Source organism: Schistocerca gregaria, chromosome 2 (genome assembly GCF_023897955.1).
Source record: "Schistocerca gregaria isolate iqSchGreg1 chromosome 2, iqSchGreg1.2, whole genome shotgun sequence".
NCBI lineage: Eukaryota > Metazoa > Arthropoda > Insecta > Orthoptera > Acrididae > Schistocerca > Schistocerca gregaria.
Genome location: NC_064921.1, coordinates 632186968 through 632201210, shown reverse-complemented (window position 1 = coordinate 632201210; position 14243 = coordinate 632186968). Strand labels below are relative to the sequence as shown.

General features: G+C 37.1%; 1 protein-coding gene across 1 annotated transcript in view; it reads left to right on the top strand.

Annotated features, from left to right (window-relative positions):
- Nucleotides 1–12910, top strand: part of LOC126336283 (trans-Golgi network integral membrane protein 2-like) — a 185865-nt gene extending 172955 nt beyond the window's left edge. The window contains exon 10 of the mRNA XM_049999805.1: nt 12745–12910. The gene's annotated coding sequence lies outside the window, so the exon portion shown is untranslated. The remainder of the gene's footprint in view (nt 1–12744) is intronic.
- Nucleotides 12911–14243: the final 1333 nt, after the last annotated feature.

Here is a 14243-nt window from a genome sequence, read left to right as displayed (position 1 = left end):
TTCAGCAAGGAGAGATGGGTTGTCATCAGTTCTGTTCAACTTGTTGCTGGATACTGTTGTCCAACTTTTGAGACATGTGAACAAAACCATTGCTACTGAAGGTGTACAAATGGGGTACGAAGTAAAACATAAAACCAGTTTAACCATTCTTGCTTTTGCCAGTGATATGGCATCCCTGCATGAGAATGAAAAATATGTAAACATGGCAGTGCAATAGCTTGCTGTAGCTGCAGAGAAAGCTGGGCCCAAGATAGTGTACAGTAAGACTGAAGTCCTGTTTGCAGATTCTGGCTGTAAGATTGAAATTCAGTGGAAGACAATGTGAACAGCTTCTGCTATCTTCTGTTAACAATGATTCCAAAGGGTCAAAAGCAACCATACAAATCAATAATAGTCATCCACTAAATGAAACGTTGTGTGTAAAATTCCTTGAGATACATTGAACAACAAGTTAAATGGTGTCGACACAAAGATAAAATAACCATGAAGTTCAGTTCAGCATGTTTTACTCTTAGAATCATCTCTCATCCTATTGACCTAATGACAAGATTTTTGGCTTATTTTGAAAATTTTCAGTCCCTACTTTGTTGTAGAATTATTATGTGGGAAAGTGCACCTAAAGTAAATGATGTGTTTATGCATCAGAAGAGCAGTAAGAATATTGTGTAAAGAATGTAGCCTTATGTCTTGCAGAGACTGTTATAATATTCTTGAAAACTGGCAATAAAAATCTCAATTTAGCTGAATTGTGATTTACACAAACACAGTACAAGACAAATATTATTTTCTTGTAGACTTTGATTCCTTGCATAGGGTTCATAATGGTGTTATGTACTCTGGGCTGGAAGATATTCAAGAAGCTTATGCCTAACATGCAGCAATAAATTGGGAATCCCCACCAATTTAAAATAAATTAAAATCCTGTTAGCCATTCTTCCCATAAATTATCTGAATATTGTAGATACAGCCACCCAAAAGTTTTGTTAGCCTCTTGGCAAGCAGCAGTGTTCATTGTACAGCTTCTTGAAAAATGATAATGTATTGTAAATAGGACACACCATTTACAGATGTAGGTAAACATGTTCTTTGAAAAATACTACAGTTATCAAGTAAATATTAGCCTTTGAAAGGCAGATAAACAGAAGCTATCTATGACAGTTAAGGAGGCAGTCAATTTTTTTCAAAGTGACATCTTTCTTTCTAGTTTATTTGGTTAAATTTAGCTGACATAATCATGACCTATTGTAGTGAAATACAGTATACAGATTAAGTTTCCGTGGTATTCTTGTCTTATGTATATGTATTCACTGTCTAGTTAGACATTCCTGACTGTTCCAATTCTTGATGGGATCTGCGTAAGGTGCTGAATGAACAAATCAGTGAATGCATGAATGAGTTTTTTGACAAGAATTATGTTACTTGGCCCAAAAAACAGATAACATACTTGCTGTCCATTTCTTTCAACAGGTTTGACTGTCACTTTGTCCAAGCTACACCTCTTATGGCAAATTTCATTATACAACAATAACCACACTGTAACTGATCTCTAAATTTCAAAATTTGTGTTACATTACTTAGTTAAGAAACAACAGTATTTGGCACAATTGACTGCCAACTTCATAACTTACAATTTAACTAATTTTAGGATCACTTTATTTAAGTCAGTTATTGCATGTTGTTTTAAACATAATACAACAGAGGTGTGAACATATATCTTTTAGTTACTCAGTGACGTAATACAATTCACTTGTTTGACTGAGTTCCAACAGAATTATTGATCAGCACTGGTTGGTGTAGTTCATTGGCAAAGTGATCACTGAATCTAACCAACTGGAATTTTCTCAGTAAGTCCAAATCCAGGTAGGAAGTTCCTGTTCCTGGGTAGCTGAGTTTAGTGAGTGGTCGGTGGTGAGTGATGGCTGCAGATGGTGGCTGCTGGGCTGCTCGCTGGCTGAATTAGACACAATGTCAAACAAGGCAGTGTTTACTGAGGTGGGTGAGAGCTTTGTTCTGGCAACACTTTACTGCTTGTTGAGGGGAGTACATAATGGTGAGCAAGGAGAGCAATGATTTTCAGTGGGTGATGACTTAGATGCTTGTGGATGTTCTGGAGCAGTGATGATCTGCAACTGGCTCTGCAATGGAACTGGTTTGTTAGCTGCCAAACAGTGTCTTTAGTACATACCTGTCAGAAGATTATTCATCTGTCCTCTGACAGTGTATGACCAGTCCATGGAAAATAGTCATCAAGTGATTCTGGTGACACAAATTTCTGTGCAGCCTTCCACAGGCTACCTTTTAAACATGTTGTCAAATAGGCATTTGTACAGCAGCCATTATATTTATTTAGAAGAAGTGTACTCTGAACTGTACTATGATGCCATTGATGGAAGCCTGCAGGTACAGCGACTGATCTGCCTTGACTGCCTGGCTGTGAAGCTGCCATCTGAGGAAAATACACCTATAACCATACACAATCAATTTACATACCTCTTGATACTGTGGAAATAGGATAAAAATCTGACTTACCTGTATTTAAAAATATTGCTTATCTAGCACATGACTGTTACTATTCACTTAAAAATAATTTCTGGAAATACCATTTCTGCTCCTCCAAGTAACCTTCTTAACTATTTAAGTTTCCACAGTTTGTATTTGCAGCATACAATAGTTATATACTAGGGCTATTCAGAAAGCAATGGCCATTCTAGTGTGGTGCTAGTATTTGTGCATGCAGTAATGCCATTGTCATATTTGCACATTTTCTGATTCAGTAAGTGCTGAGATGTGAAAGTATGAACCTCATTCTTTCTTGTAGTCATTTGTTATAACCTCGAAACATGAGCATTGTAATGAAAATTCTGTGAAGCGCGAGAATAGATTGTTTCAGCCAGCTGACATTCATCACCAGCTGCATACTATAAACAGTCCAAACTTTATGAGTGCAAGCATTGTGCACTAATGGATCCAATGCTTTAAAACTGGTTTAACAAACATTTGTGCTGAAGAGAGGAGTGGTATGCCTACTGTTGTGAGCAATGATTTGCCAAGAAAATTGACGAGGAAGTTCATGAAAGAAGAACATTCACCATCTCCAAATTTTCTGAACAATTCCCACAAATTTCTTGTACACTTTTGTACAAGATCCTCAGCAATACTTAGGCTACTGAACATTCTACATTTAGTGGGATTCAGAATTGCTCAAAGAGGTCACAGAAGCAAACAAATGGGCTCTGCCTTAAACATATGATCATGTTATGATGTAGAAGGATATGCTTTTCTGAAGAGAATTGTGACTGGTAACAAATTTGAAAGGCATACATAAGAAACAACAATCTATGGCGTGCGGACATACCAGTTCTCAATATGAGCCAAAGAATGTCAGCCAAACTTTGTGATCAATTAAGTTTATGGCTATGGTGGGATGCTGAGGGAGTTTTGCAGGCTAAATTTATGTAGTGTGGAATGATGATTACTTGAGATGTCTAATGTGAAACTTTGGTGAAACTTAAGTGAGCCAGCTGCTTGGTTGCCTTGTGGGTGGAAGGACTGGGCAAACAGGGTTTGAACACCATTCATGACACAAATAAATTTTAAACACAATTTATTACAAGAACCAAGTTCCAGTGTATAACTTAACAATACAATGAAAATGTTAAATGAAGCTAAACAGAATAAGATTCAATTTCAACACCACCGGCTTATTGGGATGCTTCACATGTTTGACTGGACAAGGAAGTAAGACATCACCTCAAAAAAAACACAAACAAAAAATAACATTAAAGTGCATGTGATAACAACTGGTCAAATTTAAAGTGTAAACTGAATACAAGCAATCCCCAGTAGTTTCTAATTGTGCATGTGTATTCATAATAGTGAGCAAAATGCACTCCTCGAGGTAATTACCAACAAATCAGATGATACAAATGAACATGCACCAAAATTTGACAGCAAGTAATCTGAGATTCAATGGAAGCAACTATGCTTAAACAAGAACTGAAAGCTTAACACTTGACAAGAAATTAAAAAGTTACTGATTTTGAACCCAAATGATTTCAATAAATACAAGTGCAGTGGCACTTGAACTCAAGAGGACACAAACTTAATTACTGTAATACTCTGAAATTAACAATTAAGTAATGAGAAAATGAGTTTGAGCAGCATAAAAATTAATAGCTTGGTAAAAATCAAGTTCTTTAATAAATGAGGAAATGCTAACACCCATTGCACATGAGCCTGCTTCACTGTATAAACAATAGTTGAAGCTGAATGCATCCCTAATTACTGCACCCAGCAAAAGGTAGCTCTCGTCAGTACACTAGAGGAGAGCAGAAAAATTCACAAATTTAACTTACAAATTGCTCTGATCTTACAGCACATTCAAATAAAGAATAAGTTAGGAGAGTATAGTAAAATCATTTTATGAAACACAAAATTTAAAAGAGAACAGTTCTTAAAAGAGGTTATACTAAATCAGGAATACTAATGGAGGATGAGTTACGTGACAAACAATATAACTACTTAAAACATACTTATCTGATGAGAGAATATCATATCTATGCCAGCCAGTAACAAAAGGAATAGAATACACAACACCATTGATTAAAACTACCAAAGACATTGAAAGAACTGATTGCACAGTGGCTTCCTAGCACTAAGGCCACAATGTGTGACACAGTGATCTTAATCTCTGGGAAAGTTCCAAAACATGCTCACCTAGTAAAATCCAATGAACTGCTAGAAAATGTAAGGTGACATTGGAGTCAGAGCCACCTTCACCATGTGCTTCTCCACTAGGTATCAACAAGAACATTGCTACAGCAGTTAACTGCAGGCAGCTTATTCCTTGCAGCCATTGTGACTCTGATCCATCCAAGTTGCCATAGTCAGTATGCATGGGTCACATCAAAACAAACTGTGGCAACAAACTATGGAACCAGAATAGGAAGCCACTCTAACCAACATCAAGTAAATTTGTGGCCCCAGCCTGAGCTGTGCTCCTTGAGGAAATTCGCCATACCATGACTGATCTTTGAGAGAACAAACCCACTTCTGCTGTGGCCTATCTGGCCACCAGTCATGCACTATGGCCATAGATGAATACTGTTGAGAGCAGCATGTGACCAGACAATTTGTGACACAGCTCAGCTTACCCCTCCCATAAACTGAAACCTCCATTTTAGAGTTGAAAACAGAATAGGTAAGTAACTTATCTAAGACCACAGCCCTCAATCTGGCTCAGGTGCTGTGATGCTTGCTTCTTGTTGATTCATTCCTGACCTGGAGTGTGACAGGGGTCAGCATTGCAAGAACCTGATATGACCCCATGAAACATGGTGTCAACTTGCCTGAAATCCTATTAGAATAAACACGTCCACCAAAATCCTCTACAAACACTAGATCCTTCACCGCAAAATTCCCCAGGTGCCTGCCGCGTCTCTGTGGTCTACCTTTTCAATGTTAATTAGGCACTATGTCAATTGTCCTCAATATTTTTGTCCCTAATATTTTCTGGAGTAATCTTATCAAGCAACAAATCCTTAGTGGACCAAATATTAGACAAAGAGCCTCATGATTCGTGGTGCTGAAGGCTAAGTTTAGCCAAGACAATAAACAATCCCATGGGGTGTGGTCATCAGCATGGAATATAATTAATGCAGCATTTAGTTTCTGGTTGACCTGCTCTGTGAAAGACAGCAGACAATAATATTGTGTGGTGGTAGCATGTGTTACACCACACTGGAAACAAGACTTGCAATAGAGCTCAGACTCAAAGGCTGGAGCATTATCACTCACCATAACCTTGAGTGAACCAAACAAAGAAAAAATTCTTCTAAGATGTTGGATGCTGGTTTCAACTGTCACTCCTCCACTGGGGACTAATAAGGTAAAATGAGGGATCTCACCCACTACTACAAAGAAGTACTTGTGCTCTCCTTGAGTGTGAGATACTCTCCTTGTGTGTGAGATAATGGACCCATGTAATCTATAAACAACAGTCCATGGGTTCACACAATGTAGGCTTTCATGGCCGGTGTTGTCTTCAGTTGAAACTTACGGGCTGAGAGGCCGTGGTTGATGTATAAAATTTCTACCTGACGTTTCGTCTCCAGCTGCGGGAGACATCTTCTGAGGTCGTCCGGCTACTGTCACTGAGGCTCCAGGTATTCTAGCATTTGTAGAGACCATAGAAGGCACCACCTTTCGTCACATGATGCCGACGGTATGCCTATCTTTGGAAGGCGTCATCATTCTCGATTAAGAGTAATCGATTGTCATTCTGTTGGCGCAACGTCAACATCCATATTTTGTGTAACTTTAAAACTTCCTACTTTCTATTACAATTGTTATGGTGTTTGTGAATCCCTATTGTCTCTCTATACATGCGTGCATGATAATGGGATGTTCGTGCTAGAACACTTGTCTCATTAAATTTAATTTCGTGATTCCCATCTCAAAAAACGTACTCAGCTACGGCTGATTTTTTGATGTGTCCTAAGTGACAGTTTCTTTTATTTTTGGCTAATAGGGTGTTTACAGTTCTTTTCGTTGTTCCAATATATACTTTTCCACAACTACATGGAATATTGTATACCCCAGGTGGTGCTAGGGAGTATCGGGCATCTTTTGCAGTTCTCACATATTCCTTAATCTTCTTGGTGGGCCTGAAGATTGTTTCGATCTCATACTTGGACAGAACTTTCCCGATGCGGTCTGTGACTTTATTAATGAATGGTAGGAAAACTTTTCCAGTAGGTGACCATTGTTGTTCTGGACTTCTGGCTTCTTTTCTTCTTTGATGGAGGGCTTGATCAATTTTCTTGCTGGTATATCCGTTTTTCATGAAGGCTGACCGTAAGTGATTTAGTTCATTTTGTAAGTAAGGGGGCTCACAGATTTTGTTGGCTCTGTTCACCAAGGTTCTCAAGACACCTCTTTTTTGTTTTGGATGAGGATTAGATTCCTTGTGGAGGTATCGATCCGTGTGAGCATTCTTTCTATATACCTTGTGGCCCAGCGTCCCATCCACCCATTTAATTACCGATACATCCAGGAAATTGAGTTGACCGTTTCTCTCTTTCTCCACCGAAAACTGTATCTTCGGGTTAATACTGTTCGCATGCACCAAGAAGACATCCAACTCTTCTTCACCATGAGTCCACACTACAAATGTGTCATCAACATAGCAGTACCATTTATCAGGCATTTTACTGGCAGTATGCAGTGCTTGCTGTTCGAAGATCTCCATAAATAAATTGGCAACAGCTGGGCTGAGAGGGCTTCCCATCACCACCCCGTCGATCTGTTAGTAAAACTCGTTGTTATACTGGAAATAAGTTGTCATCAGGCAGTGTTTAAATAAAGCCACTATGTCAGTAGTAAAAATATCTGCTATATATGAAATAGCTTCATTTACAGGCACCGTGGTAAACAATGACACTACATTGAAGCTCACAAGAATATCACTTGGGCTGATGTTAATCTCCCTCAGTTACATTAAAAACTCGACACATTTTATTGAAAAACTGATTATCAGTCTCGAGCAAAAATTCACTGGATTCCAGGCAGAATTTGAATTTTTCAAGGTGAAGAGTATCACAAGAGCCTCTAGCTCATAGGTGGAATAACAACTCTCTGTCAGGGACAAGGACCTGAACATGTATGCTACTGTCTTACAGTTACCACCCTGTTCCTGCAGTAATACTGCTCCAACCCCTGAATTTGAAGCATCTGTCTGTACAACAAAGGGACACTCAAAGTCAGGAACCACCAACACAAGAGCATTATTGAGGGCAGTTTTTAGCACCCTGAATACTGCTTGTTGGCTCTCAGTCCATGAACGACTAGCTCAGTTTGTTAGCATGTCAATTTTTTTAAGAAGTTACATTCTTCTAAAAAAAGGTTTGATCCCTTTTCTCTGGTATTCAACTGCAATGTGAGGTTGTCACACCAGCTTTTGCCTTTCTTCCCTTTCCTTTTATCTGGCTCTTTGCTGCTCACCAAATTGAGCTAGCAAGGCTTGATCTCTTTCCCTATCTTTTATTTCTCTTCTTTTGTCTTGTTCTCCCAATTATAATCACATAACCAATTAGCACAAGATGTGGTACCTGAGTTGAGAAGCACTCAGGGCAAAGTGAGTGGTGTATAGAGTGCAGTGTCCACTCACAGTAGCATTGCTACCACTAATACAGTGCCAAGTGATTTTCATCTCTTCACTCATGCCAAGAAGTGGCTTACATAGAAGCACTTTGATGACAACAACAAACTTCAAAATGATGCAAAAGATTGATGACATAAGAGGCAGCAGAAGTCTATGAGAAGAAACAGTGTGTCAGATGCTTAAACTGATGGCTATGTTGAGAAACAGCAAAAATCTGTAGTTTCAAGATATATATAATAAAGCAAATTTTTTATTTACAGCAAAATAGAGGCTACTGTTTGAACTGCTCTCTTATAATACAATAATTTGTCTTGTTCCTATTTTTTACATAGTTTCTACATTTGAATTAGAATAAAACTAGGTACAGAAAAAGATTACTGCTCTTCATCTACTATTTTCAGCTGCTGTTTTCATCCAATACTCAAATAACCATATATCTATTTAATATAAATATTAGAGTTATGTATAACTTACATCCCTGAGCCCAAATATTTTGGTAAATTATATAAGGAAAGGTTAATTGAAATATTCTTTATGTTGTTTTTTAATATCTAGGAATTATCAATTTCTTGTCTTATGCTAGCTGCTAACCTGTTGTATACCTGTGCACCAGAGTATAAAACTGTATGGAGAGCTATATATTGGAATACATGGACTGTATTTCTAGTATTGTGGTTGTGAGTTGCAGAGTTCTGTTAACCACAAATACCAGTAGGGAGGAAAGTACTTGCATGTCAATCTAAGTATCTCAGGCGTCCCTGAAGGGTTTTTCACGAGAAGTTCATTTTTCATATTACATGTGGCATACCATGTTTCGTTTTCAATTAAATTCTCTCATTAAATTTCACTGCTCACATCATTGTAAATAATCATTGACGACAAGTTGACTAAGCATGCTGCAAAAGTACTGTTTATCCCTTTTATATCTGACTTCTGTCCAATTGGAGCATCTGTATCAGTACTACAGTTTAGTTCTTTCACATTAACTGTGTTTACAAAAGGAAATTTTCTTTGGCAATTAACTGCTATGGCAACATGTAGGTTCATCCTGTAGAGTACTTTATGATTATTTTTGCAATGTTCATTTATCTCCACCTTTTTGGCAGCTTCCAGCTTCCACTTCAGACCTGGATCTTCAGTATTCATGGTTTGCCATTTTCAAAGTGCTACCAGACCATATCCAACAACAATTTAGTATATTTAAATTTTCCAGTTCCACAGACCAAATATGCAGTTGGTCTACATCTTTGGAAATCATCATTTAAGACAAGGTGACTAAACATGCTGCTTGAATAACTTTCTGAATGAATGATACAATTAATGAATATAATCCATTTATTCATTGATGAGATCAGTTTCAGGCAACTGAAAGTTTCGTATATGCCAAACACACTTTACAATATTGTCAGAAGCTTAGAATATTGAATGAATTTGGTAGAAATCCACAACAAAAGTCTTTGTGCTAACAATATATTAAACTTGGAGAGTAATATTGATAGATATGGAATTCTTTTCTTCAGCAATACAAATAAAACAAAGGAAGCATCAAAATTAAAAAAAGACCACTAAAAATAATTCATGGATTAGATGTGTGGAATTGTTTTCTAATTCAAATAAAGCAAAGGAAGCACCCAGATAACAAAAGAAAGCAGTAATAATAATTTGTGAATCTGGTATGTCTCAGGATAGTAGAATCTTACATACATTTACCAATATGCATTAGTCGCCATTGTTGCTAATAGCAAATACCAGTTCTTGTTGAGTTTTGATTTATACACTAACAATAAATAAATGTGTTATCAGTACCTCTTGGATTACTGTTCAGAATGGTGGTCTGTGTTGTGGCTTGAAAGTTGTTGATAGTACCCTATCTAAAAATAAAGCAGAATTATAAACACACTAAAACAACTGTTTCTACAAAGACCTGTTGGATCCATAATGAGTGCCTATTTTTAAACAGTATAGTGCAATATATGTAATGTTTTTAGATGAAAGTCAATTACTTTATGCAGTAATGAAGCAATTTGTAGAATTAAATAGTAGCTGTTTGGTACATCTTTTTCAATGTAGTAGCATTTTTGTTAACTTTTTCTGAAACATCAATAAATAGAAATAATCATAGAAGTTTAATAAAACATTTACTGCCGCAGATTGGAACTGAGAGAAATTATGTAACCATCATGTAAACCATATATTTTTTTAACCTAAGGAATACCTGCATCAGTTGATTTTAAAGCAATGTTTCTACAATTTAAACTCCCTGAAAAATCTTCTGTTTATGCAGTCACTCACACATTACATGAAATTTCAAAAAATAAGTCAAAATGTAAATCTCGATCTGGTGTTGGGTGACAAAGCTGTAGACAGAGTGACATCTACAAAATTACTGGGGATTCATGTTGATTAGAGCTTACATTTTATTGACCATATAACGAAACTTGCACAGAAACTTAATTCAGCCTGTTTTGCTCTTAGAATTATGGCAAACATTTATACCTCAGAGGATGCCTGGATGACGTATTTTGGTTATTTTCAGTCTCTTGCACTGTGTGGAATAATACTTTGGAGTTTTATCTCTTGCTGCCTAAAACAATTTTTTACTATGAAAGAGGGTATCTAAATAATAACACAGTCAGCTGCAGACACACTGCAAACCCATATTCAAAAACCTTGAAATACTAAAAATATCTTCATTATATATGAACAGAGCCATTTTTATGTCAGGGCCCACCTTGCAGATTTTGAAGAAAATGCTGACTTTCATAACTAAAGTACCTAAAATAGCACAGCACTCCATACTCAATAAACAAGAAGAACAAACACTCGAAAACATGCGAGCGATGGGTACAAAATTTTACAGCAGACTACCAGTCAACATCAGAAAGTTAAAATATGAAAACAATTTTTTTTAAGTCTATTCAACCAATGTTATTACTTTGTAAATGACCATGCTGGCCAATAAACATTTTCTGACAATATCTGTATTAAGGCAAAATTGAAAATACTGTCTTTTGCCCCTAAACATTTTATTATATGTGCATATCTAACAGAAAGCTGTTGTGTAATGTAAAATCTCTACTTATTTAATGTGGTGTATATAAGAGAAAAAGTAAGTGCTTTGGAAAACAGGCTATTCAGTTATAATACCATAAGCATACATATGTATAAAGTTGTATTACTATGTATTTAAACAATGGCCCAGATTGGGATATCAAGAGTTATGAAAAGGATGGCATGTTGAGTTGCAGACAGATGCAATGAGAAGACTGGTACACACTTGGCTTTTGGCCAGAGTATTCTTCAGGAAAGAAAGAAAAGAACACACACACTGCCACGAGTAGGTGCACCTCATGCAGTGACTGTTATCTGCGCCCACTTTAGCTGGAAAGCTAATGCTATGTGTTGTATAATCTTGTGTTATTCTGTGTTAATATGTATGGTATGACCTTGTATTATTTTGTTCATACTTTTTTGTTTATGTATTTGTGCATTCAGTTTCCTTGAAATGGTTTCCCATAAACAAATCATGCATTTGGACAACATCCACACAATATTTATTGTCTACTGATGGAAAAATAAATAAAAAGCTATGAACAGTAGATTACTTGTCAGTTGATGTCTAATACTCAAACTAAGGCAGGATGGTATTACTGCTCAGTGAGTTCTAATCCTAGTCTGTCTACTGTTTCTTAGGTTGATCCAGATTGAATCACATGGTTGCGGTAGCTACCTGCATCAGTGCTGTTTATTTTATTTTCAAAACTTTATATTATTGTAACTATCTAGCTCTCAGGCTTCTTGAGCAAACTCTGACCTCTTATTCTCCTTCCAGAAATTGTTTTCTTTAATTGGTAATGATAGGAATATGTTTAATATTATATCCAGTTTTCCTGATCCAAATAAAGGAAACCAGTATATGCCAGCCTAGGTTTTCTTGGCCATTATCATCTCCAGTATAACTTCCAGATGTTTGACCACAATGTCTTGTTGTCTTATAAATAAATGTTGTGACTCAGAAATAGGCTCTGGTGGATAAATAACAACTTTGTCATTTGGTCTTGTGGTGGAAAGGAACCACAATCATTTGTGGTGGTAATTAAAAGGAATGACATGCTACCTCTGTTTGATGGATAATGTTACCAAAAACCTGATGACTCATTCAGCCACAGAGTATACAGAAATCCTGTCAGCACTGGCAGATACTTGAACACAATCTCCCATTACTCAAATCAGAAGCTTTCCACAGGCACACATTAATCAAAAGAGCACACTGAATTATCAATGCAAGGCACTTGAAAGAGGAACTGCGGAAATTGTGGTTGACTTTTAGATTCAATGGCTATAGTAAGAGAATATACATAATACTGTTACATTGCAAAATGATATGTTCATCAGGATATTAAGTAACTAATAGAGGTACAATTAGCAACAACTTTAATTACAATTAGCAACAACTTTAATATATGAGATAGAAGTACATTTTTAAAAGTAGCAGCATTTCTGTTAAATTTATAATGGCTTGAATGAGCAGTATTGGTCTATACTACATCAGTGAGCATTAATTTGTAAAAATTGTTTAACAGGTGCTGCAGTGTATCTGTTCCTTGCAGTCTGCCGTAACAGCACCCACATGTATGTGTTGTCTGGCTTCTCTGCTCACCAGTATGTGTGTGATCTGCTGCTGCATAAAGCCCATCTTCTGCACCACGTTACTTTATTTGTATTCATGTCAAGACCTGTTTCAAATAAAGCATGCTCCACAAAATATGTTTTGCTAAACTTTCTCAAAGCAGGTAGCTATATGAAGAAGTACATTTCAGAATGTTTCTGATTTGTGCCATATTTTGAAACAAACCATCCAACATGAAATTGTTTACAGCAATAATGGTAACACGATTATTTCTGTTCAGTGCAGTGCCAAGGTATATCTATGAACTCAAACGGAACACTGTTTTTTACATACATGGCCACTCCTCCACTCCACAAAGAATGCCTTGAAAAACAGCCTGCTAACCTGTATCCTGGTAAGGGAAGCCTCTGAACTGTCAAATTATTTAAGTGGTGCTCTGACACACCAATAATTTCAGAGTCAACATCTGTAACCAGTTCATTAACTTCATTTCTAATACCTCTAATATTTTGATGAAATGTGCTAATTCCTTTTCTACTTGGAAACATGATGTCCTCTGAAGGTGATTCCTTAGTTAGAAGGATTTCCTTTAAGCAGGTATACCTATCAGCGGACTTCTGTCTAAAAAAAGGTGCAGCTCTAACACCAACTACTACAGGAATTTTTACATGAGTGTTCCCACCACTACCCACTACTGTCACCAATAATCTTTGCCAACCTCCTCTTCCCATACCAATTGAGGTGCAGGCCATGCCTAGTGAAGCCCAATCTACTGATAGACTCAACTGACACCACTGCAATGTCACCGATGTCCTGTGCCATCAGTTCCTTCTCCATCCCCAAGTTAACACACCTAAAAGACACATTAAGATGAGGCTGCCCATGACAATGAAACAGTTGCAAGAAATGCACATTAGTGCCAGCAGTTTGAGTAGCTGTCTTTACCAGGTCACTACCCACATCATACTCCGCATCCCTATCAAGACTATTTCCTGCTGCACCCATTATCACTACCTGATCTTCCTTCATGATACTACTACATAACTCCTGTATGTTTTCTGTCACCTGAATCAACCCTGCACTAGGCTTAACAATGCTGGTGACATGGTGCTCACTCCCCAACACTGCCTGTAACTTCTGGCCCACACCTATTAACGATATGTTTACGTAATGTGTATACATAAACATACAGTTATAAATGTCCCCATTTGTAGTCGCTAATTATAACAATATGTTTACTTTTGTGCTCTAATATGTAGTTATAATCAGCGGTGGAAATATATTTGCGAACGCCGAGCGTGTGCGGCTGCCTCTTGTTGGATCGTCTGATCAGTCGGAAGTTGCATTGCAGAGGAGAGCAAATGCCTATTCAAAATATAATTACTTTTGGATAGCTCAACATGAATTTCCTAAAGGACCGTAGTTTATCATGCATTTACCAGTAGAATGTGG